This window comes from Rhinolophus hipposideros, assembly GCF_964194185.1.
Source record: "Rhinolophus hipposideros genome assembly, chromosome: 25".
Classification (NCBI taxonomy): domain Eukaryota; kingdom Metazoa; phylum Chordata; class Mammalia; order Chiroptera; family Rhinolophidae; genus Rhinolophus; species Rhinolophus hipposideros.
The window spans coordinates 17,838,565-17,865,907 of NC_138071.1; the positions used below are offsets into that span (position 1 = coordinate 17,838,565).

Sequence of the window (27,343 nt, forward strand, 5' to 3'; positions counted from 1 at the left end):
ACATATCAGAGCAATTTATATTGCCATCTTATACCTTCTACTTCTCTGGTTTTTAAGCTCCTGGAAGGCAAGGTCTCTGACATATCTTACTCTGTACCCCCTCGGTATTTAGCACAGTACCTTGTCGGTACTGTGTCAAAAGGTACACAATAAGTGTGTGTTTATTAATACTAAATACATCCAAAGCAAGGCTGAATGCACAGCAGTGACCTACAACGTAAATGTTCTTGCAAGCGAGGATAAAGGAATGTTTTAATTCCCATGTTTTATGTCAGTCAAATAAATGCTTCCCTTATTTTTGCCATCGCAACTTCATATCAAGCATCTTAAATTTGGTCAGAATTGACTGAGCCGTTGGGAGTGTAATAGTTTAAGTAAACATTTTTCTTTTTCTTTCTTTCTTTGTTTTTTCTTTCTTGGGAACAGATGACACTTTGCTGGACCAAAAGGAAAGACATCTGGGTGGGGGAAATAGGGTGGGGCCAGTGAAGCCTGTGTTCTGCTACTAGATTTAGTTGAAAATAGAAGCTGTTGTCAAGAACTCTAGCTTAAAGTGACTGCCTCACACTGTACTCAGGGGTGCCCTCCTTGAAGAACTGAAAACAGAAAGATTTGGGAGCTGAGAGCTAAGATGAACAAAAGGTAACTATTTTAAATCAAAACATATGCACGAAGGGTGAACTTAACCTAAACTCCAAGGGGCAATTGACACTCAGCTCTCACTCCTTGGACTTATCTTCTCTGATAAATTTTCCCTGGTTACATTTTTTAAAGGCAGGGGCGTTGTTGTTTTGCTGTCCCTTAGAAAGGAGATTTAAAATATACTTTATTTATTTTAGTGTTCTAAAAGTTATGCCTTTCATCTCCTGATTGGTCTATGTAATATGTGGTGTGATGTGGGCTGATTGTCTAAGTAATGAGAAGAAAAAGAACAGTGGTAGAAGACAGAGAAGAAAAAAGGCAGATGGAAAGGAACGAATTCAATGCCTGTCTTTTTTGCTCAGTATCCAGGAGTTTTGGAAGACTTTGGAAACTTTTTTGTTGTTGTGATAGTGGAATGTATTTCTCCATTTGTGGTGTACAGTGTTATCTGTCATGGTTGTGTGGGTTTGATAAGCAGCTGCTGTTCAGGTTGACTGGAAAGAACCTTAGGTAGTCAGTGGGAAGAACTTAATTGGGCTGGAATCTCCAGCAGTGGTACCTTTAGGGCTCAGAGCTTGGATTCTATCATTTGGATATTTCCCCCAATTTGGACTTTTGGGGAAGGAGGAAGCTGGTGAGAAATAGTGTCTGAAGAAATGGTGATTAGTCTAATGAGGCTGGAGAAATAAAAAGAGAAAAGGGACTATGTATTTTTTTCATAAATACAAAGAAATACTTGTCAGCCCCGGAACCAACAATAGAAGTGACGCAAGGGTACAGAGCAAGGAATGGGACTTTCACGGGACAAAGCCAGAAGAGCAAGTTAAAAGGCAGATGTTGAAATGGAGCTAGCCTAGGAGGATTTCCAGATGCAGAAGGTCAAAGTGCCCCTGCAGCCAGGGACCCAGGTGGTCATCCTAACATTGTGAAGGAATTCAGGTTAGCCAATCCTAGAGGGGGGTTTTCAGAGTTCCATAAGACAGCAGGAAGGTTCAGTGGTGCCAAGGAAATACACAGATTTCTGAGGTGCCAGAGGCACAAGGATGGACTATATTTCTGTAATTGAATTTCGAGAACAAACTTAGGTTTCTAGAGTTCTGTGTTAGACAAAAGAGGGTCTTGACACCACAGAAAGAACAGATTCTTTAGGGGATGGGCTTCATGGTAAAGAATAGCCCCCTAGAAGGAAACCAGTATGTACACGTCTCTGGAACTAGAGAAGTGTGAGGAAGAAATAGAAGCATGAGGAGGACCCCTTCAGAAATCCCCAAACAAGTGAGAGCACTGGGAACTATGGGGTCATGCTGGGTGTTGTCTTTCAGAATCTGGTGACCTACCAGTCATCTGAGGGAACACCCCTCCAATCCATGACTTCCTCTGCCACGTTTCTACCCATTGATGATCCAGCCTACAGTCTAAATCGTCTAATAAAATGACACTTGCCATTTTACCATCCTCTCCAAACATCCGGCCTTTCCTTGGTCTCCTTCTTAATCAGGAAATTCCTTTTTAAAACCCCATTGGTTGCCTTGGACATTTTTTGCTATTTCCTGCTCATTTGGGGCTTTTAGCATTCCCAGTGCTTTTTTCGGTTAATTAGGGTCCATTCAGGAGACGAAACCCCTACAGGTTATTTGAACTGAGAGAATTTAATATATGAAAACAACAACAACAACAACAAAAACACCACTGTTCATGAGATATAAAACTGTTAACAAGGTCAGTAAAAGGATAAAAGGAGAACTCTTAAGATATCATGGAGGAAGCAACAACCGGAAGGAGCTATCACCCCTAGGATTGAAAGAACACAAGGAAGAGGCTGGGGTTATTAATATTTAGAAACTGAAAGGAGGGCTCCCACAGTGCTGAAGTTCAGATTTAAGGAGAAGAGGCTGCTTAGCAGGCATTGGTGCCTCTGAGCTTGGAGGAGAGGCCTCAGGAAACCTAGATTTCTGAGGAGAGCACAGAGTAGATGTCTTGGGGGTTTGGGTGGAGGGCTGATATGGCAAGTGTTGGAAAAACTGCCAACTAGATTGAATTGCCACTTCAGGAAGGAACTGCTATTGCTAGGATGACTTCCAGACCTGCCAGCAGACAGGAAACAAGCAACCCCTTTCCTTCCTCCATTTAGTCCATTGGTCTCCCTCTGGCGCCCCCTATTGGCAGAGCCGAGCTGGCTGTCAAAGCAGAAATGTGTTGTGCAGAGTCCCAGCCCCAGACAGCATCACAAAAGCAGAACAGAGAATTGTGCACTGGAGCTGAGAGGTAACACCTTATTAGTAGACACACTTTCCTTATAGCTCCTTGGGGAAACATCTACTTCTTTTCTATTAGAATCATGTATTATTAATTGCAGCTAGAATTTGTGGCCTTTCCAGTTACCTTTTCTTGGAAGGGAGAACCTCACCTTTCTTCCCTAGACTTTAAAAACTCTGCCTTCCTAAAATCTAAGACACATATATGAATCCTTAGGCTTATCCTTTCTTTCTTAGTTATTACAAGAAAAAAATCTACTTCCATTTTTTTTCTGAAAGGGGAGGGCAAGTCAAGAACATGTCTATCACCATATAATATTCAATGATCAATTCTAGATCTTACTCCTATACTAGTTTCATCTGTCAGAAATTTGTAATTAATTTTCTCCTTTTAATCAGGGGGCCATAGAAAAGTTCCAAAACAACTCATTTATATTCTTCTCTAAGTCACCGGTTTTCTACAGTCTTTCCATTGTCAGGTTACTCATGTAAATACCTTCTCGACACACAGTACCAGGCAGTCTCTCCTTATTATAGGCCTATTGTTTGGCAATAGGTCATCCTCTTCCATCACTGTGTTTTAACCTGGAATCCCTTCCCACCATGTCTCAAAAATCACATTCTAGAATAATCTCAAGCTTACTTTGTTTATAACACACCCTCAGCAGGTTGAAGAGAGAGTATGATGAAATGCGGACTGATTTGCTCATGTCTAAATTCTTGTTTCCCATTTATTAGCTCTGCATGTCCTTGTGCAAGTTACTCAGCTCCTATAATCCTCATTTTCTCCATCTGTAAAATGGAAGGAATAATAGTACCCACTTCATAGAGTTGTCCTTAAGTTGAAAAGTGACATGCCGGTAGTAAATAACCAATGACAGCGATTATTAGTATAAATATTTTGAGGCTATAAGTATTATTTTCATCTCCCATCTCCCCTCCAATATTTTTGGGGCACAACACACTAGGCATCTCCAATACTCTTATTCATCTTCTCATCTTACTTGTACTTGTTGTCCTCTATAGGTACCGCTTTCATAGGTTTACCAAAGTGATTGTCTCCCTCTCCTTTAATTTGAAGTTTTTCAGTCAGGTCATCTAGACTCTGGTCCAATATCCTTTCCTCGCCAAGAATTCGTCATTCTTCCCATTTAAATTTGGTCAATCCGAAATGGTATTTTTATATTGGCATGAAATGTTTTTTTCATTATTGGAATAGTGACAAAATGCTTCATTATTATTTCAGTTTGCATTTCTTTGATTACAAGTGAGATTGAAATCGTGGTGTATGTTTACCGTTACTTGGGTTTCCTCCTCCATGAATTCACTTTTCATATCCTTTGCCTGCTTTCCTATTGGATGGTTTATCGATCTTCTTATTGACACAGAAGTGCTTTATATATTATGGATTTTGATCAGGGCAACTTCAAGGGCACCATTCACCTTGTAGTCCACTTGAATGGCTCCCCCTGGTGGTGTACAAACACAGCCTACGCAGCCCTACATGGCAGTTCTTAATTTTTGTTTGTGATGATTTGTGTAAATATTTATCCTTAATCTGTCTCTTGTCTTTTAACTTTGCTTGTTAGTTTTCATAGTGGCAAAATCATGTTTTTAGTCATATCTGTTGGTCTTTTCCTTTGTGTTGTTTGCCTTCTCAGTCTTATTTAAAATGGTCTTTCCTATACAACATAATAAAACATTTTTTGTACTTCCTCTGATTGTTTTCATCATTTTCCATGCTTCTATCTTTAATGTACATGAACATTATTAGCGAATGATGTCAAATAGGGATCTAAACATTTTTTCCTGGTGGATAACCAATAGTCTCAACAGATTAGTGGATAGACACCATTCCCCTTGTCTAAAATATAATGTATGTGTCTATGTACTATTTTATTATATACTGTTTTATTATATACTATTTTTTCTCTATGCATGAGTCCATTTTGGGGCACTGAATTGTTTTATAATTAAAATAATATTTGGAGAAACTATTCATTTAGCTACACTAATCAAGTGTTATCACTATCTATTAATAAATGAGAGTGTGAGATTGAAATAAAAACTTTAATCTATAATATACAACTTGATGTTATAGTAAATTATATATTATAAATTATACAGAGTTCTCACTTATGAAAAACGTCTCAGTCAATCTCAATAATCTATTTGTCATCTATATAAAGACCCCACATTGAAGATCCCTCTTTTATAAACATACGGTTAGAACTAGTACATCTTACATGATTCTTAAACACAACATCCTGATGCCCAGTTAAGCAGCTGACTTGTTGTATTTCTTCCTGAAAATTATGCTTGACTTGAAAACTCTTAACTTCATTTAACCACATGCATAGTACATCAATAAAAATTAATGAATGAACTTTCACCTTTAAATGAATTGATCACTTGCAAACAAGAGCCCAAAGATATTATAAACATGTAAGTTTTTTCCATGAGGCCATAAGAACCTTAAATGCAGGATACATTGGTATAGCACAGTCTGACAAATAGTGGGCACTGAATAAATATTTGCAGGATGAGTGAAGCCAGTACTAAGCCTAACATTAAAAACATCACTTACGCTTTCTTTTTTCTAGGCACTTTACTAATTTGCTTCATTCAGAGTGGCTATTTAACTCTCACTGCTTTAAGACATATGATATTCGAATTTGGCAGGAATCTGACTTTCTTTGCCAGAAAACTTGGAGTCAATTTAATTTTTTCTCTGGGATTTATTTAAACCCAGAGAAAGACTTAGTGATTTGGTTAATGGTTAAAAAAAAACCAAACACGAAAAAACTACCTGAAGTGGAAATCTTATTGTCCATGTTTGCTTTCCATACGGACCAACTGAATGAAAACTACACTTTATCTACTCTCCCTTCTGTCCAGGGACCACTGTCTACATAGAGAGAATGTGAAAGACTCCCTCTGGAGTTGTGCAGCACTCAGTGCTCTCCTCCTTCCCTCCCCAATAGCCATTCTTCTCCACTATTTTTCTAATCAGACAGATGGCTCGGACTACCCTGCTATCTGCTGTAAGCTGGCGTGTGGACTCCTAGACTCTGCAGCTCTGTGTTCCTTCAAGATCTCACTCCACATGCGTACTACAAAGATTACTCATGAAATGACCCCCAGAGACTGTTAGCAGTGTCCACATCTGAGTTCTTATTGAGGATTTTCATAAAAGAATTCAAACGGTCTGCTTTGTGGCGACTTTTAAAATAGGGAGTCCAGTAACTCTATTTTCGAATGGCTACAAAGGATGATAGCTTGCTCTCTCACACAAGCCATAGAGTTATTGACCATGCATGACCATCTATTTCATGCCAGTGGAAAGTTTGCCTCTGGACTCAGATTTGGGGCACAGAGATTGTGTTCAGTGTAGCAAGCATAGTCTGCGTCTATCCACCCAGAAACTTTCTGCAGGTGTATTTCACATGCTGGTATTTTTGAGTAATACTGGCTTATTCAGACTGTCATGTGGAACTCTGTTCTCCTTTCTTGAAGCATGTGTGAGGGAATGCAATGTCAAAGTCAAAACTCCTAGACTCATGGATTCTTAGAACTGAAAATGCCTTAGAGATCTTCTAGTCTAACCATCTCATTTTAGAACTTGGATGATTGCCTTGTTGACCTGACTGGATCATGTATGTATGTCATATATAATACATATATCCATATTAATCATAGTGAGTAAGTGAATATTAATTAATGTACATTTAAACTTTACATGAACTGATCATTTGGGATAAGAATCCAAATGTATTTATAAAAACATGTAGTTCTCCTTTTTATAAAATTTTCATAGCATCTATTGTGTGTGTGTGTGTGTGTGTGTGTGTGTGTGTGTATACAATTATAAGAATGTGAGGGTGGAGAGGTTGCTGACCACCACCTATTAGACTGATAGGAATGGTTAAAATGTGGAACAATTTCCAGCTACATGTTGAATTCTGGCTGGCTGCTTTATACTTCAAAGTTGGTTTTGTTTTGTGAAACAGTTTCTTATCACATTTTATTTATTATTCCTCAAAGGGATGCTGGGAAGGAGCCTGCCTTTATTGCTGTTCTTATGTTGACATGTGAGAAAACTAAGTTCACGTAAGCTTGACATTCTCTTGCTGGAACTATATACTTAAAATAACCCACAAGATCCGGTCAACTATCAGGCACTCAGCTCAGTACCGTTTTCTATTCCCTACTCTTCCAGCCCGAGGGCCTTTCACACAGATGAAACTGATGTTACATTGAAATTCCCAATATCAAGAGTTTTTCAAAAACCCCATGTGACATTGGATAAGGCACATCCCCACGTGGGGGGGGGGATTTCTGAATATCAAATAATTCCTTGGAGATTCTGTAGATCTTTCTAGCTAGTGCGTTGTGACCCCCACCCCACACACACACATATGCTTCAGTGCCAACTGCAGCACCATCATATGTATGAACAGCTACTCAGAGCCAATTAAACCTATAGGCTATGACCTCCAGCAACTTAGAGTCTACAGATATCCTGGTGAGAGACCAATCATTCCATAAATATTTATTGAGTCACTGTACTGGGCATTGCAGAGATCATGATCAAAGGATAGATCTGTCCCTATCCTTAAGAAGTTCAAAGTGGATGGTGGGTACTGATAAGTAAAGAGACAATTGCAAAAGTTCACTGTTTGGCGGGCTAGGAGGAGTACAAACCTCAGCTGTGGGCAGTCCGAAAAGACCTCCTAGGGGAAGGCCTGAGGGAGCTAGCTGGACGCAGATGTGGGGGAACAGTGTTCAAGGCAGAGAGAGCAGTATGTATGAGCACCTGAGGACACGAGGGAGCAAAACATGGAAGGCAATGAAACAAGTTCAATTTGGGTGGAGCATAGCGTGAAGGGTATGTGTGTCGAGGAGGGAAGGGAGATGACCAAGGTGCTACTGGAAGGATGAGTAGGATCTAGATTCTTAAGAGATGGCCTGGTTGGCCCTGTGTGGTCCATGCATCAGTCATTCACTCATTCGTCAAATTCTGTTGAGTGTCTACCGCGTTCCACGAAATAGTACTGGGAATAAAACAGATAAAACAGACAAAGAATGTGCCCTCAAGGAATCTCCATTCTAGTGAAGGTTGAAGGAAAGTCAATGAACCAGCTGTCCAATTGAATATATAATACGTCCCGTGGTGACAAAGACCAAGAAGCAAAGTAACTCAGGGGGAGGGGGGAGGTAGTGTTGGGAGATGGTTCTCATTTCATGCAGAGTCCATGAGGACTCTTTGATATGGTGACATTCAGCGGAAATCTAAAGTGCAAGAGGGGTCATGTAGATATTTATGTGGGAGAAGGAATTGCCCCTACGAAGGGCCTCAAGCAGCGATTTACTTTTTGTGTTTCAGGAACTACCAGAGACCATTCTGGCTTGAGCAGGGGAAGAGAGGATGGCAGTGGTAGGAAATGAAATCTGAGAGGTGGAGGGAAAAGATCACAGAGGAACATGTGGAATTTTATTCTGAGTGTAATGCGAAATCAAAGAAGAGTTTTCAACGGGAAGGTGGCATGACCCTGTTTGTATAGTTCTAGCTGCAGAAGAAGAATAGATTGAGGATGAGGGTTGTGAATGGGGAGCTAGACTGGGCAGGGAGATCAATTTATTGCAGAAAACCAGATAAGCAACGTTGACCCAAACAAAGTAATGGCAGTGGGATAGACCACACGTTAGAGGCAGAAAAAAGACAAATTTGGAGAATGCCAAGGGTTGCTCTCCCTTGGTTCCAAATTATTTTGACCACAACTTCCACACTCTCTGAAGTTTTCCCTATTACAGTATCTCTTTTTTTTTTTTAATTTATTTTTTATTGGGGAAGGGGAACAGGACTTTAATGGGAACAGTGTGTACTTTCAGGACTTTTCTCCAAGTCAAGTTGTCCTTTCAATCTTAATTGTGGAGGGTGCCGTTCAGCTTCAAGTTGTTGTCCTTTCAGTCTTAGTTGTGGAGGGCGCAGCTCAGCTCCATGTCCAGTTGCCATTGCTAGTTGCAGGGGGCACAGCCCACCATCCCTTGTGGGAGTTGAACTGGCAACCTTGTGGTTGAGAGGATGCGCTCCAACCAACTGAGCCATTCAGGAGCTCAGCGGCAGCTCAGCTCAAGGTGCCATGTTCAATCTTAGTTGCAGGGGGTGGAGCCCACCATCCCTGCAGGACTCGACTAATTGAATTGTGGTTGAGAGCCCACTGGCCCATGTGGGAATTGAACCGGCAGCCTTCGGAGTTAGGAGCACGGAGCTCCAACTGCCTGAGCCACCGGGCCAGCGCTACAGTATCTCTTTTGAGTTGAAAAATGTGAAGCTCCTTTTAAAGCAAATGATGTTTTATTTCATCTTAAATGCATAGTGCTTAGAGAGAAAGATAAGAAACAGAATGATATGGAACACAATACCATTTATACAAATTAAAAAGCATGCACACCAGACAGTACTTACAAAAATGGGAAGAAGACATGCAATATAAAATATACAAAATAAACAGAACAGAATGGTTACCTACAGTGCAGAGAAGTGAAATAAGAGGATGTTATGAAAACAACAACATCCAGTTTTATTTTTGTTTCTCCTCACCCCACTCCCTGCCCCAACCTTGTTTTCCAAGATACCTTATTCCGACATTTAAGAAAAAACTTTAGTGTTTTCCTTTCTCTGCACAGTGGAATTTCACCAATTTCTTTGGAATGACAAGTATCAGAAAAAGTTCTGTGGCTGCTAAAACCACTGTTCCATAATCTGTCAAGATTCGAGGTCTCATAGGCAGAAAATTTGCAGTGGATTAATTTAAAGTTAAAAAAATAAAACTTGGCAGTCAGGAGGCTACTTGGATTTTATCTCAGTTCTACGCTGATAATGACTCATAGCTAAGTACCGCTTAACATGTTTACATTTATTAATCTATTTGAACTTCATATCAGCTCTGCAAGCCAGCTATTTTACAAATGAGAAAACTAAAGCTCAGAGAGATTAAATGACTTACTAAGGTTGCTTAACTCGTAATCTGTGCTCTTTCTGTGTTTGGCGGAAAGGTTCTTAGTTAAACTGTCTTTGTTTCTCATAAGTGAACATTATGACATTTGCCAATTAACTTTATGGCATGTATAAGAGAAATGTGATGATAATATGGGTGGCATGGTTATTTGGAATAAAAGTGCTAAAAAAATAAATTAATACATAATAAAGTTATTGATTTTATAAAATAGTATATTTAGTGTATTAAATGATGTCTTTAGTTAATTATAATTATTAAAACGTTAAATATATTAACACATAATAGATGTATTAAATACATTAACAGAGTAATATATTACTGTATAAAATAAATGAGTAAATTGTGTATTAAGTAAATTAATACATCCTTTATGTGAAAATGAATTAATGCATAATATTTGCATGCATGCAGATAGATATTTATCATTATTTGTATGTTTTGTTTATTATTATTTTTGAAATATTTACAAGAAGGTCTTTGCACCTTATGAACTGTCTTGAAAGGATGGTATTTAGCAGGCACCTGGGAACTCCTAAACTGGATCCCCACCATTTGGCACCCTTCTCTTTGAATTTTCCAAGGGGAGTAAACACAGAATGTAGTGTAGGGTGAAAGATCATTTCACCTATTATTTGGAGCCTTGTCCCCAGATCCAAGGTATCCCCCAAGTGAGTTTGGCTGGACTGCAATTAAATCTACAGTTACATTTTGGATATTATCACTCCCCTGAAGAAGAAAGGCTAGTTTGAAGCCCACCAGCCAGAAAAATGAAGAGGAAGTATGGGAAGAAGGGAGAAAGGAGGGATGGCCAGGTGCTCTCCTAAGTGATTATATCCCCAGCTCTCCTTAATACTCCAGTCTGGTCAAGGTACAGCATCTGACCCCAAATAGATCTGCCTTATGGCTTTAGCCCCTAGTCCCTAGAAGATGTTGACCTCTCAGTCTCCTTGAACTTGAGCAATTGCTAGCATGGGTTTTCTTCGAGGGAAGGGAATGTTAGAGTGATGGATGGGGAGGATTGCTGAAAGCTCTCCTAGCTAACAGTACCCATCGTAAGAAGAACCCCCAAATGCAGGAATGATATCAGGAAGCTGAAATTCTCTAAAATTTATCCATTCATTCCATAATGTTTTGTGTTAAGCATTACACCAGGTGCTGGGATACAGAGATGAGTACCTGCTGCTTATATCTACATGGGAAGGGGAAGAAGGGCTGTGAATAATCAATTTAAAGGAAAACTTCCCAGAAATTATACATTTTGACAGAGTAAGAAAGAGATATAGAGATGGTCTAAGGAGATAATTTGTAAGGACATAGATTGATATAGAATATCAAGAGATATTAAAAATAATACATAAACTTGAGATCTATATCTTGAAAGAAGGCAACATAGATGGCACAAGAGACATTGAGAAGCCTGATGTTTTAGAGCTTTAAAATGAAGGATATACCAGTATTCCTCCAATACTCTTTTAGGAGGAGAAGTTGTCTCAGCAATGAGGTCTAATTCTTCAGACAGAAATATCCAGAAAGAGTAATTTATCAGCCACCACAGATTGCTGGAATCATCTCTCTCAACTGACCATCCCCTTGGGCTTTGGGTCAAAACCCTACCACCTCTTTTCTGTGTCCTGAGGGGGCTGCCCATTGAACAGGGGCCTTGGTTCAAATGGCTACCTGAGTTTTCTATCTCAGGATGTATTTCCCACAGTAAGTTAGTAAATCGGCACTCTCGTTTCTAAATCAACTCTGGCCATCCCCACTTGTTTGTTTGTTTGTTTTAATGGTGTTATAACTTCTTTGTTTTCAGAAGAATTGTGAACCAAGTGTCCCCCCAAAGTCCACGCATAGGTAGTTCTATTGAAGTATGCCTGGAATCCGTGAGCACGTAGGAGGACTGTAGTTCATGCTTCCCCTCCCCCAGTCCCCTGCACCTCTTCATTAGGATACTCACCGTGAGACTCCAGGGTCCACAGCTAGACTCACATCCACTCTCACCATTCCCCAAGCACTGACTTCAATCTCCCGTTTTGGTACTGGGTTCGTAAACAGTGGAACATCAATAGTTTTCATCAAGATACCTTAGTTTTTTGTTTATTTGTATCTTTTAATTCTGACCCAAAAGAGAAAAGGAAGAGAGAGAGAGATGAGTATAATATGTGGCTGGTGATTTTAAGATATGACCCCTATATTTTAAAAATATAGTGGCACACACTTTCAAAGACAAAGAGAGAAGCAGGAGGAGCCAGGGAGCTCGGGGGGGACTGCCAAAGGCTCAGTAGCCCAGGCACCTCAGGCAGAAGCACTCAGAAGAGGGACAGGGCTGAAGGCAAAATATCCAGGGTTCAACAAGAGTGGAGGTCCTGGGAGAAGAAGGGGGAGGGCCCATCATAAACTAATCATCCGGGGAAATTTGACATGAAAAGAGTGAAGCTAAAAGAAACAAGAGTCATTCAAAGGAATTAATCCCGCAAGCCTGGGATGTGTTTATAGACAGAACACAGCAACCAATGGAGGAAGAGGAGGGCATGAGGGAGAGTGAGGTGGGATGAGCCTGACAGGCCCAAGTGAAGACTCAGAAGAAGGAGACCTGCAGCTGCAAAGCTATCTCAGGTGGCACAGTGATCAAACCTCCCGCATAGCTTCATCAGTGGTAAGCTGCCTCTATGTTACGCAGTTACTTTGCTCGTTCCAAACAGCCATCTCTCCCCATATGTTACCAGACTCGGCTATCTCTTTGAAAATCCGTTTTCTCTTTTTTTGAGATCTTAAAAATAGTCTGCCCCCAAGAGAAATCACGGCCTCTCAGATGACATTGTACAGAACCTCACCCAAAATAGATCAAATATTTTAAATGTTTTCTTATTTGCACCCCTCACAAATATGCCTGCAATGCAAAGCCAATTATGAGATTGGCTTTCTTTTTTTTTTCTTTTTTTTCCTGAAATCAGTGAAGGAGACGTTTCCTGGTTGGGAGGGGACACCAGGCCTTGCCACATGGTCTTGGTTGGGTTTCAGATAGCCTTCGTTAAGCGTGGGCCAGCAAGAGGAAATGCACGCCACTGGGGAAACGCATCCCGAGCAATGGGGTCTTCCTTAGCAGTAGCCATCTGGGAGTCCATCTTGTACATGAGTGTGAAATTCCCCGTTAGAAGGGCAGCTTTTTAAAGTCAGGCACGGTGTTTTTACAAGATGATAAAAGGCATAGAGCCTAATACTAAGCCTTGCAGGTAATTGATGCTCAGAGATTTGTTGAGTGAGTGAATGAATGAATGAATGAATGAATGAATGTAAGAAAAATCTACTTACAGCTCTGAATGTCTCATATATCTGTTGGAGACCAGGAGGAATTTCTCATGGATGCAACCTTTTTGCTTTCTATGAGGATAGAGCAAATCCAACAACGAGGAATAAACGGGAAGAGTGGAAACCATAGAGACATACAGTTACCCTCCTTGGTTCCAGAAATAAGGAGACAGCGATTTCCAGTAGGGAGACTGAGGGAATGAGCCAGTCCTGTTCGGTGGAAGGTAGCATTTGTCTCAGATGCTCCTTCGTCTGCATTGGGTTCTCTCTGATCATGCCCTCTTTCCATTTTGTCAGGTCTTCATTCTTATCCCAGACAAAAAATGCCTTTGTTTTCTACCTGGTGCCGCAGGAGCCCAGCCCCTCTCTCTTCCTTCTGTGCCCCCTCAAAATGGATCAATGCAGTCTCACTTCATCTTCATCCTATTCATAAAACAATTGTCATTAAGGCACCACGACAGGCTTTAGTTGAAGGTGTTCATCCTTAAGGAGTAACTGTGGCTTCTACAGTGTCACAGCCTTAATCCAAAGGTGTGATTAAATTCAGGACTTCACAGTCAGGGCATGTCCACTCTCCCTGCTAGCCCCTGGCCCTGAGTGAGTTGCATGCTGGTCTGAGGAGAAAGATGAGCATTGGCCTTTGTCTGTGTCAGGTAGGTGACCAGATACTAACTAATGCCATAGGGAGAGAATTCACATCTGTATTGCAGTTTTGTAAGGAAAAAAAAAATTAAGAACACTACAAAGCTGTGTACATGCTCCGCAGAATTAACCAATGTAATCATTTTGGCATAATTGCTTCAGAACTCCTGTTACATATTGCGGACAAAGTTCAAGTTCCTTGGTTTTTGTGACCAGCATCATTGTCTCCCTTCTAGTGGGCAACCTCTATATTGAATTGGGTGTAGTTCTCGTCTACCGTTACACAGATCCATAATAATTCATATGAATGGAATCATTCCAGCTGCGACTTGCTGTTGGTTTCACCCAACCATGTGTTTTTGACATCCAAGCGCAACTAGTTCCCTCATTTTAGCTACTGTATAGCATTCCATCCTATACCGTCGTATATGTGGCCTCTTCCTAGATGATCGCCATTGGGATTTTTGCCTGTGGTCTTTCTATTACAGACAATACTCTAATGAGTTTTCTTTTCCATGGCTCCTCGCTAAAGGGTGTGAGAGTGTTCCAAGAGAATATACCCAAAACTGGCATTGCTGGATAAGGCATGCAGGGGCTGAATATGAACTAGATATGGCCAAATTACTCTACAAAGTGAATTTACTTTCTTATCCAAAATGTGTAAGAATTTCTTTCTGCACGTGGTCAACAACGTTCTGCTTTACAAGATTAAATGTCTTTTTCTTTACCAATTTGTTGGCTATGAACTGGTGTCATTGTTCTAACTTGCACTGGTTACTACTAATGCGAGGTTGCTACTAAAGGGTTTTGGGCCCTCGTATGGTCGCTTCTGTGGATTGTTATATCCTAGTCCCATTTTTTATTGCTCTTGCTCTCCCCACCCTACCATCCACCAATTTATTTTTAACCATGTTTTTCACCTCCTAGAGGCTAATCCTTTCCTGTATATGTTGCACATTTCTTCTTGGCTTGTCTTTTCACTTTGTATATGGTGGCTTTTGTTGAACGGAAGTTTTTACATCTTGAAGTAACCGAATTGTCTTTAGTTTAACTAAATTTCTGTAGTTTAATGCTAACTTGACATATATAAATATTAGTTCATTTTTTTCTTGGTTAAAAATTGCTCCAGAATCTCCATGACTTGCAATAGCAAACATGTGCTTCTTACTCCTTTCCTGTGAGACCTGGGTCAGTACCGGCTCCACTCACTTGTACTAGCACAGCTCCTGTGTCTTCTCTTTCTGGAACGCAAGAGGATGTTTTCTGTGCCGCTGTAACAAATTACTACACACTGGGTGGCTCAACACAGCAGAAATGCATCCTCCCACAGTTGTGGAGGCCAGAAGTCCAAAATCAAGGTGTCGGCTGGGTGGTTGGCTTTTTCTGGAGGCTCTGAGGGAGAATCTGTTCCAGTTGTCTCTCCCAGCCTCTGGGGGTCATGGCCAGTGCTTAGCATTCCTTGGTTGTGAATGATTCACTCCAATCTCTGCCTGCCTTCACATCTCCCTCTCCTCCTCTGTGTCGTGTGTGTGTCTCAAATCTCCCTCTGCCTTTTTCTTATAAGGACACTTGTTATTGGATTGAGGGCCCAGCTAGATAAGTCAGTGTGATCTCATCTCCAGATCCTTAATTATATCTACAAAGACCCCCATTTCCAAATAAGGCCACATTTACAGGTTCTGGATGAATGTATCTTTTATGAATGGCAGGGGAGGGGGGTTGGGGGGATCAGGGGAGGACACCTTACAACCCACCCCATGGCGCATGTTATCATGACAAAGGGCAGACACTGAAGGGTAAAAGCAAAATACAAGATGACTCTTAAAGACTCCACTCCTCCAAGGCACGCCATCCCTTCCGGCCACATCCCATTGGTCAAAGCAAATCCCAGGTCAGGTCTACCTGCTGGGAACACTACAGATACAAGGCAAAGAATGGGAATGTTTAATCCCATTAGAAGAGGAAGTGAATAGTTGGCTACCACAATCCAATCTCTCATAAATGACATTATTTTTAAAGTCTAACAATACCATGTGACTTTTAATAAAAAACCATCGTCATCTACCCCACCCATGCCCATATCTGACCCTCCAAATAAGCAGTGGCTCTCATCTCTTTCTCAGTCTCCTTTTCTGGGTGCCAAATGTTGGGGTGTCAGTTCCCAGACCGCTTTTCTCCATTGTTTGCCCCCCTTCAGGTAACTTATTCCTGGTTTAAAACACTATCTATAAACAGATGACTCTCAAACATGTGTCTCGGGCCTCATTCTCTCCCCCAAACACCAGATTTGTATATCACACTACCTATCTGTGCTTCCGTTTGGATGCCTTTCATCTTATTATGCCTAAAATGTGTCTCACATGATTCCCACCCCTCCTTGTAAACCTAGGCCTCCCTCAATCGTCCCCAGTTCATTAAATAACACTACCATTCACTCAGTTATTCAGACCATAAAAGGAGGCATCCTTGATTCCTCTCTTTTTCCTCACACCCCTCATCCAAACCATCAGTCCGGATGTATCCAAAATTCAATTCTTTCTCAGTCCCGACCACCACTGCTCTAGTCCAAGCCAACACCTCTTGCCTATGAAGAGGCATTAGCTTGCTCCTGCTTCTACACTTGCAGTCTCTCCTGTTCTATACAGGGCAGCCGGTGTGCTGCTCATCTTCCAATGACTTTCCATCTTACTTTGAACAAAACCCAAAGTCCTTTGGTGGCCCGAAGGCTCTGGATGACCCCATCTGGCCATGGACGATCACTCCTCCCGTTACTCTGGACTTGGTTATTCCTTTAATAGGCACCACACTTTTTGCTGTCGGGAATGCGTTCATATATTGTTGCGGCTTGCTTCTTCACTTTATTCACCTCTCTCTGGAAAAACTTCTGCAGAGAGGGCTTCTCTGACTGTCCCTATCCCGTTACCCTCTCTTGTCTGTTTCTTTATAGCACTTCCTGCTGCCTGGAATTGTATATTTATGTATTAATTAGTTAATGTATTCATCTGCCTCCTTCATCAAAATGTATTTGTTCACAACACCTAGAACAGACCCTGGCAGGGGGTGGACAATAAATATCTGTTCTGTGAATGAATGAACTAATTGGAGAGGGGAGTTGTATTTATTTTCTTGTTCTTCAATAACATGCTAATTCTTCTATTTATTAACATTTCAATAGTAAACATTAACTATTGATGTCCTGCTAAACAAAGTGAGGGTTTAGCTCTCTCAACCACCATCATCCTGCTAACGTGTTCTTGCCCGTTATCCTCTAAATCTAATTACATCATCACTGTTTGGGTGAAATCAATATACAGTGTTTACATTATTATGACAGTGTAAATTTTTCTCACAGTTGAAATACAGAGTATACAATGATCACTTTCCCTTTCTCATACAAATATTTTGGTTTTCCTGAAATTATAATGACCTCAGTCTTACATTTACTAATTTCCTGTGTACCTATCACAGATGCTTTCCCCAAGGACATACCAGGTAATTTCTCTATTTGACTTTTCCTTAAAACAGGAAAAGTTTCCTGGGGTCCTTTCCTCGATTGGTTGCTTTTTTGACCAACTATTATTCTGGAATTTTCTTTCAGCATCGTCATGGGACCACCCTTTACATCTCTCATGGATTTGCCGCCTCTGTTTTTGGATCCTTATCTTCTTTCTTGGTTTCTAGTTTCAACCCCAACTTTCTTTTCCTTTACATAGAACAATAACTTGATAATTTCAGAATGAAAAAATATGTTTTCATTTCTTATACTGGATGTAGTGGGCCCTTTGAATCTGGAAATTTGCGTGCTTCAGTTTGGAGAATTTTAATGTATTATTTCTTTGATAATTTCCTTCCCACAATTTTCTCTGTCTTCTTTTGCTAGAACATTCAGATGTTGGATTTTTTATTGCTTCTCTAGTATTCTTATCCTTTTTCTCTTTTTTTTTCATCTTGTCTTTTTCTCCTACTTCTTGAGAAGTTTTTTTCTAAACTTTATCTTCCATTTCTTGAATTGAATTTTTTATAAATTTCTGTCATAATATTTTTCATTTAAAAGAGTTCTCACCTGTCTTCTGAAACTGCCTTTTTAAAGCATCTTTCTTTTGTCTTGTGGCTACAAAATCTTCTCTTATCTCTCTGAGATAGTAATTATAGTTTTCTTGAAGTTATATGGATGGTAATTATAGTTTTCTTGAAGTGTTCTGTTTCTCAACCTGCCTCTCTTTCCTCTGAGTTTTTTTTTTTTTCTACATAGTTCTAATCTCTCTTTCAGACCCTTTCCTTAACTTGATGTTCATATTTAAGAGTGAAGTGCTAGACAGCTGATTGGGAAATTCCTGTGCATGAATTCACTAAAGGGGCTTGGGCAATAAGCCAGACATTTCGGGGGTCCCGCAAATGTGCTTTTAGATCTTTTTTCCATAGGCACGCCAGTTTCCCTGGAGTGGAATCTTCCAATTTCTTTCTGGAGAGTACAAAGCTGTTAGTGTTCTAGCCCCGCAGAGTGAGGAGACTGGGAATTTTCAGTGTTCATTGAATACACTTTCATTTAAAAGTTTGTTTTCAGCACACAGTCTCTTCTTACCTGACCACTGATTTGCCTGACATTTTGAGGCCAGTTCTTCTTTTCAGAAAAGAAGTTTCTGTCTGTTCTGTCTGCTTGGGAGAGGGATGTTCACCTGGTTGTGTGTGTGTAGGTTTTGTTTGTTTTTGGTTTTGCAGGGCAATGGGAATGATATATATCTGGGCTTTTAACTGTTCCTTACTGAGATTTTCAACCAAACCTGTCTTCTGTTCCATCCCTCACCTTGAGGTTCCCCGGCCCTCCAAATCCAGAGTTTTTCCTAATTCTGAGGCTTGATTCAACTTCTTTTTTGTCCCCAGCCTTCCATGCCACAGGGCCAAAGTTCAGTTTCTCATCTCTGTTAGGTCCATTGCCAACCATCTGTCCATTTTCCATATTCCAAAATTTGTCTGACATCCGAACCCTGTGTTGATTCCTTTCCAGCACTCTTTGCCTTGTAGAATTTATTTATGATTCCTTATTTCTTTACTATCATTTCTGTGAGGTTTGGGCAAGGAGCAAGAATAAAGCAATGTGGTGCATTTGATCTGCCAAGTTTAGCAATATTCTGAAAATTTTCAGCCTTTTCATTTGTAAGTTCTGTTTTTCTATGATTTAAGAATCCTTCTTTATCCTGTCATAAAAATATTCCCCTACAACTTTTCCTAATCGTTTTCAAGTTTTGTTTTTCACGTCACCTATTTCTTTTAGTGTGGGATGGCAATTTTCAGTCTAATTTTATTGTTTCTGCATAATCAATTATAACTCCCTGATCTGTAATGCTTCTGCTGTTATTGTAGAAGTTTCCACATATGTGTGGGAATGTTTCTAGGCTTTCTACTTTATTTTATAGATCTATTTGTCTAGGCCTGGGCCAATAATACTTATCGTAATTAGAATTGCTCTATAAAAATCTCAGTACTTATTTTTAGATCTCTATTTTTCCATATGAATTTTGAGATTGTTTTGTCAAGTTCTACAAAATATATCATTTAGGGATTTTAGTTGGAATAATAAATGCATAATTAACTTGAGGAGAATTTACATCTTTATAATTTTGAGGTTTGCCATTCAGAAAAGCGATATTTTTACCATGTATGCAGCCCTTCTATGTCCTTAAATCTAGTTTTATAATTTTCTTGCACATATTTCATTACATTTATTTTCAGGTTATACAGACCTTTGTTATTAATATGAATAGTGTATTTTTCCATTACATTTTATAATTAGAGATGACTGGTTCTAGGAACTTTGGATTTTTGTATCCTGAACTTGATTCCAGTAATCTTGCTGAACTCTATCAGTTCTCATATATTTGTTCTTCTCTTGTATTTTCTACACACATAATCACTTTGTAGCAAATATAGACATTTGGTTTTCTACCTAGTTCCAATAGCTCCTATTTCTAGTTTTCTTTTTCTCTGTCTTGGCAAGAAGCTCCATCCCATTTTTATAATTGTCTTTTCATTGATTATAATGGCAATACTTTTAGCAGTTCATCATTAAGCATGATTTTTTGCTGTAGATTTCTGTTAAATGTCTCTCGTTATGTTCACAAAGATTTTATCGGTAGGATTTTTTTTTTTTAATTACAGTTGACATTCAATATTATTTTACAGTGCTAATTTTTTTTTACTGTAATTTTTTTTAATTAAATTTATTGGGGTGACAATTGTTAGTAAATTTACATAGATTTCAGGTGTACAATTCTGTATTACATCGTCTATAAATCCCATTGTGTGTTCACCACCCAGAGTCAGTTCTCCTTCCATCACCATATATTTGAGTGCTAATTTTTAAGAGCTGTTTTTTTCTACAAGTGATTACTAATTTTACCAAGTATTATTCTTTATCTATCAAAGTGATCTTTGTCTTTTCTTTTTTCTACTTATATTTTTACTTTTAAATATTAATATCATGTAATATATCAATAGGCTTCCAGATTTTGACCTTCTCTGCACTGGCCTTATCTCTTTTTTTTTTTTTCCACACTGTTGGATTCAATATGCTAATTTTCATCTAAGTTCTTGAGTACACTTAGTCTAATTCTCCTTTATGTATTTATTCATTTTATTTTTTTGTACTATCTTTGTTGTCCCGTTTTGGTATCAACATTCTCCCAGATTGATTTTGTTATTTCAGAAACTCAAATTTCTGGAAATACTTCTTTTGAGTAAAAGAAGCTGTGTGTAGGGGGATATGGGGATGTTCTACTGTCTTTTAAAATGTTCAAAATACCTAGTCTATTAAACAAAGTATTTTAAGCTGGAAGAATGTATATTTTTCATGGAACTAAATGAAGTGATTTTAATTTTGAATAAAAAATATGGCCTGCCTTTACTTTTCCCAAATTGTCACACAAGCAAAATATAATTGCTCACTACTGATCTACATGATTACAAATACTCAGTTGGAACGGAAAAAATACAACGAGCCATCCAGATGTTTCCAAATGTCTCTTTAGATTTGTTATGGTTGATCAGGTAGATATAGCCTATGCCAGAGAAGTGGTGCTTTATCTGGGATGATACAAATGGGAAATATTTTCAACAGAAACTTCCTATATAAGTCGTGTGTATTTTTAGTGTTGTTTACAAATGACTTCTGGAAAAAGTAAGTACTATGAAAGTATAGTTTCCCATGGCCGAAATTGGCAATATTTATCTTTTTTCTTTTTAATCCCTGTCTTTTCTTTTTTTTTTATTTCTGCTTAATTAAGAAACATAGAAACACAATTTAAAAAAATGATGTTTTTATATTATGGTGTGTATTACATGAAATTTGCTATACTTTTCTTCCATCTATATAGTTCCTCCACAATAAGTCTATGTTCAAATACACAAAATAGGCTGAATGGTTGCTCATCCACTGTAGCCTGTATATGAAGTATTTAGAATTTATCTAGGGAAACATACTTCTCATTTCTAAAGACATAACCCCCAAATATTTAGCCATTTATCTTCTAAAAACCATATAAAATGCATGTCCTTTCCATGTTTCCTGCTGATAATATTTTCCCCATTTGTAGCACAACTTTTCTTTCCTCTGGGAAGCTGGTATTCATTTTAGTCATAGATTGCAAATTACACCCTGACGCTATTCAACCAAAGGGCATTATTCATACAAGTGGGGAGAACGCTGCTTAGGATGTAATCAGCAGTGGCTATGGAAAATAGCACATTAAAACAGGTCTCACTGAGTTACGAACACGGGGTCCCAAACATCTCTGGACACAGGTCGTATCTTCACCCAGGTGTCACTAACCGAGTTGTTTTCAGAGCTCACTGATGTCTGCCCAACTATGTCTTCAAGCTCTGCAGTTTACCAGACTACAAAGTATATATTCTATCTGTACGATCTGTCCAGGTATGGGACCTCCCCAGCAGCAAATCTGTGTTCTCAAAGTTCATGTCCAAATCATTTATTTGGGATTGGAAGACATTTTCCCATAGGAACAAGTTGCTAGAGGGTGGTACTCCACAAAAGCCTGGTTGAGCCACAGTGTACTTGAAATGTGGCATTGACTGTACTAGTCCCAACAGCCATTATTTATCCTGTTTCTCTGGGAAAGTTCTAACTTGGGATGCCTGCAGCTCACCAATTCCTCTGCCTGGCAGCCTTTGCTGTAGCTTTTTTAGGCTGTGCCGCAGTAGCAGCTGGAGAGAGGGGACAGGGTAGCCTTCCCAAGAGAAAGCTGCCTCTGGGGAATGTGTTCATGCTGGAGGACTGAAGAAGAATGCCTCTCATGTGGACCAATCACTTCTCCTTCTTCTGAATGAGGCACAGAGGGCAGGGACTTTCCTAAGTACATCTCATTTCTACGTCAGCTCTTCATAAACAGGGAAAGGCTGATACAGTAAAACCTCAGAGTTTTGAAGACCAAGCTTCTGGACTTGTAATTAGCCAAGTAAAACCTTTGAATCGTCTTGGTCAGTGATTAAATAGTCTCCAAACACATAGCAATAATGAGGCAGAAATCAAGCACCTAGCTCCAGGCCTGACCAATAAGAGCTCACAATTTTGGTTGTTGTTGAATTGAGTAGTGATTGAGTAAATTGTATATTGAAAAGTACAAGACCACAGATTGTATGCTCACGTGAGCCAATTAACTTCATTCTAATTCAGAATCTCCTGACTCTGAGTCTCATAACACGCATCCTGCCAATGAAGAGTTGGTCAGAGTACTTCCAACAAGTCACTAGAATATCTCTGTGGGCATATGCATTTGTCTACAGCAGCCCCAAAGCAGGTGCTGGTCTCTTCGTGTCCTCTCTATGTACACTTTCTAGCAATATCTCGTCATTGCCAAATCTGAGGAAATAAAGGGGAAGGGGAGAGGGAGGTGATGTGAAAAACCAATAAGGATAGCCAAGCCTGCTGGACCCTACCTAGCCGAGTTTCTGGTGCTACACTTATTCTGGTAAAAAAGACCTAAGATTTTTTTGGTCTGTTGTTTTTATAACACGTGTAGACATATTTGGGAGGCTGTGCCTCTTTCAGGTTAGAAATTAGTCTGCACACCAGTTCTGGGTCCTGGCCATTTCAGGCTTTAAAATTACATAACAATTTCATTTCATTTTGTATTTACAACCACTTTGAAAAGAAATCCGCTCTTAAGGTTCTCTCAATTAAAAAGCCTTCCCCACCCACCCCCACCCAATAAACTATAGACTGTTAACTTTTAGTTTCGTAGACTGTGCTTTCTTTTTCAAGTTCCCTTTGCGTTCTACAAGACAGCCTCTTTCTCCAAGATTAACATTTCTTATGATTGTTCCTGACAATGGATTCACTTCCAGAGGCCCTGCTCAGGATAACCAAAAAAGGGCATGGAGCAGGCTGGTTTTGGCAGCCTGCGCGCAGTTTCAGAGCTTTTTAGGTCTTGGTTTTTCTGATGAGTGATTTCCTGAGCATGCCTGGGGAATGACAGGCATCTCCACAGGGAGACTGCATCCACCTCGGCTGAGGTGTCGTCATCGGCTGCCTATTAGAAAAACCTACAGGACAATGCATACCACCAACGGCTGACTGTAAACACAGGGGATATGTGTTCACTTAGCACGGACTTCTGGGAGGGGCTAAGGAAGGGCGGTCTGGAGTTTTATTGAATAGAGCAGTGTGTATTAGGCTGCCTGCCTGCCTGCCCTCTTGCTGTGCTCCTGCTTAAAGAAATCGGTCCTTCCTTTCCGACTTAGTCCCAGGAAGAAGTTTCAGCCTACGAGGTAAGGCACAGAGGGCTTTCTTTTCATCTCTTTCAGAGAGGCTGGGGACTTTCTCTGGGTTTCCGTCAACATTCCTGGCCAAGGTTGCTGGAGATGCAAGACGGTAAAAGCCAATAAACCATGCAAATTCTCAGGGCCAGACTGGGCTTCGCTGCCCTGCAGATGTTCCCGGAAGACAAACAGGATGAGATTTCAAGTTTTGTTTTTAGAGTTGGGACCAGAGGAGGCATCATATAGAGACGTATAGTCAGGGGCCACCGGCGACTGTGATGAGAAGAGCCTTTTGTTTAAGAACACGAAGGGGGTTATACCTGATCACGGTAGGCCGGTGTCAGCAGGGGTGTTGTATCAATCTGCTCACAGCAGCAGTCTCTCCTGCATCTTTTTTTTCTCAGGGATTTAAAGAGGTTTTGCTTTTAACAACAACAACAACTTTTTAGGTTGATAAGAAGCCAAAAAGTGATGATTTTTACCCAAGGCATTTACATTTTATTCTGCTACCAGTATTTAAGACCGGACTTTTAGAGCTGCCAGGAAAGAAGTTCGGAGGTGAAAAGAGTGCTGGCATTGAGCAGCAGTTGGGTTAATGTAACAGATCTGATATTTGCTAAGACAGAAGACACCTACCGTGATCTGTTTCCTATAAAACCGAATAATGAGAAAAGGCATGTACTGGTGGGTGTGTTTTTAAAAATCACTTTCAACATCCCACCAAACGATTCTGGAGAAAATGTTGTTTTCTGTTGGAGAGTGTGCCTGCGTGTGACTAGATTATTTGCAAAGTTGTAGGTTGCAAGTGTGTTCCAGAAATGGGGAAACAGGTTTTCATTCGAAGATAGTCAGACATATTTGGGCATCTTCAACAGTACTACAAGGCGGCTAGTGGGTAGTAGCCTGGAATTCCTTTTCGAAAGAGCTGATCGTAAAGGGTGGGGGAATTTGAATGCTGTGGCAATACATGGTCAAAAAAAGTAGATGAGAACAAAGTACGAGGTGTTCTTAGATCCCTTCTGTTAACAGGGCTATGCAGATGGACTTGTAAACTGAAATAGTAAAATCTCTCTACTGTGTTTGGCAAAACCAGACATGTAGGACTAGAACGTAAGTGAAAACGAGGTGGTATGTGGTAAGAAGGGCAAAGCTGAGAATTTTTCAAATAAATCTGGATATTCAGTGTTTCCAACTCCAAATGACTGGCTCAATTTGATTTTATGAAGTGTGGTGGTTTTGTGTTGAAATTCATTAAGTCTTCTTTTCTCTTTGTATTTAGAAGTTTGGGGGTAATTTTCTTGAGAATGCCTCTCTCTCCTTCTAGAAGTGATATATGATAACAGAATTCCCTGTGAATTTCTTTTCCTGGAACAGTTCTGAGTAAGTGTGAGAGAAAGGCTGCAGGCAAGAGCTATAGTTTGATTATTGTCCTTCCCTTGAAGAGATCAAGTTCCACACTATTTTCACAGGGTTTTTCATGTCAATCAAAATATGGAGAGCAAATTTTTTTTCAACTGTTCTCTAAACCATGTAGGGAATGCAGTTTGGAAGGAAATCTATAATCTTGGGATTTGAGGACAAATTCCACTTTGAAACCAACATTTCCAAATCCCTGAAAGTTCCAACTTTGCTCCCACCAGTGTCTCCTCTCCTCATGTGCTCCCCATCCCCCAACAACCAGAAAGACACATTTTTCGAAATAATGCTTTAAGTATTCTGCTCCATGTAGTAATGGAGTGAGGGGATTTGATATTTTACTTTTTGTTGAACTTTAGGCAGCTCTTTGTCACTTTCCTCCTGTTGAGTATTAGCTGGAAGACATCTCCCCAAATAGGGAGGTAAATGGAGCACAATGAAACCACAGCCCAAGAACGTTTGTATTATTAAATCCATTCAATAAAGAGAAATACAGTGGTGCACACACCAGGAATGTATAATGGATTGATCCATACGTAATATGCCAGGTCGTTCTCATTGTTCAAAGCCAATAGAATGTGCTAGTTAAATAATTCAGATCAAAATATTGCTTTAAATAAATGTGCAATTCTTGCATTAAAGAGAAGGAGAACCAGGTTCAAATGGCAGCTTAAAGGATTTAAATGAGATACATATAAGCTTGCCCTGACAGTAAAGAACAATTCTAATTGACTCCTATGACTGGCCTGAGGATCTCTTGCTCTGGGGCAGGTGGAATAGGTTGGTCTGTGTCCAGCCATGGAAAGTTCAGGAATCAAACCTACGTATTCTGTATTCTGATAAGTAAAAGGCACCACAGTAGGCCTTTCCTTAAAAACACTTGTGCTGTCTCCATTTGTCATTTTCACGGTAGCATGTTTACTAGTCTTTCCTCAGCAAGACAAAAAAGTGACTTAGAGATGGACATGAAAAGGAATTAGCTCCGTCCCCATCTGCCTGCGATCTGTCACATGTCTGAGAAATGTGGTGGGGTGAGGCCATGGTGGGGGGGACAGGGGAAAACGCTGACAAAGTGGTATGCAAATAGCATGGTAGCACTTAAGGAGGAGGTTAGGAAGATACTGCCAAAGAATTTTCAGACTTTAAAAAAGAGTTTTCTGGGTAAATTCTCGCAGAGCCTGAAAATAGAACCAGTAGCTCCTTACTGGAAGTCCTTTATCTGTCAGGCCAATCCGAGTTTGTTACTGGAGAGATGCCCACAGGTTCTGAGTAGCTGGATAATTTAAAGGGATACTTGGAGCTCAGGCTTACCTTATGAGCACCGCTGTGAGAGCCTAGTCTCAGTACTGGTTCCCTATTTAAATAGCCCGACCTTTGAGGAAGCCATTGCCTGACCTCATCTGTAGAATGGACATTCTTATGCTTCTACCTCCCAGAGTGGTTAAGCTGCCCAGACGAAACGAGGCCCCCTCTTCTCTGTAGGCTATCTACTCCAAATTGTGAGCAATTTGAGTCCCCTGGATGTTATGCTCAGCATGGCTGGTCTTATCTCCACTTCTTACCTCGCGTTCCTAATTATCTGCTCCTTCCTCGTATTTGAGAAACCTTGAGTGGTACCTTCTGGATCCTCGTTCTTTCTAGAACCCAGAGCCCAGGGAATACTGGTCCACCCCAATGTTGTCTACATTTTGGCTTTGATTATCAGAGACAAAAAGACACAGGTGTCAGGAGGCAGAATAAGGTGGGTTGTCAGTGGTGTAAGGCCATATCCAGGAACCAGGAAATCTGAAGATCCAGTTGAGTAGAAGACTGATGACAAGGTGCTGACAACAGAAAGGCCTTAGCAAATGAGGCAGCTTCTCTGCCTCCAGCCAAAAGCATGGAACTAATCCCAGCATGTCAAGGCTGGGCCTTGGTGGGAGGGTGAGGTAATCAGCAGCACCTGGCGGTGGTTCCTGTTGGTATTGAGACCAGACCGCACCATGGCTCTGGCCTCTCACCTCTGTTTCCTTCAGTCTTTAATATCCCCAGCTGGCTCTCCTGTAGCTGACTACTGATGGCATCCTTAACTCCCCGACCCCCGTTTCTCCACCTCTACTGGCTCCCCTAGCTCCTCCATTCCCAGGACAAACACGAGGCTTTCCTGATCCTGTGAGGACCGTTTGCAGTGGTCTAGCTCTGGGATGAGTCCCAGAGAACAGAGGAAGGGTCAAGCCCACATGTATTCAAGATAGGGGACCGCCTCTTCACCTTTTTAGGCAGAGGGAGAAAAGTTAGACTAGACAGAGT

At 40.3% G+C, this 27,343-nt stretch overlaps 1 protein-coding gene across 8 annotated transcripts in view; it reads left to right on the forward strand.

Moving 5' to 3' along the window:
- The first annotated feature begins 517 nt into the window (after positions 1-517).
- CALD1 (caldesmon 1) overlaps positions 518-27,343 on the forward strand; it is a 197,924-nt gene continuing 171,098 nt past the window's right edge. For 7 of the 8 annotated variants that reach the window (XR_013992594.1, XM_081038595.1, XM_081038599.1 and 4 more), the window contains exon 1: positions 23,293-23,647. The gene's annotated coding sequence lies outside the window, so the exon portion shown is untranslated. Of the gene's footprint in view, positions 643-23,292; positions 23,648-27,343 lie in introns of those variants that run through there. The other variant, XM_081038593.1, reaches the window with a different exon arrangement.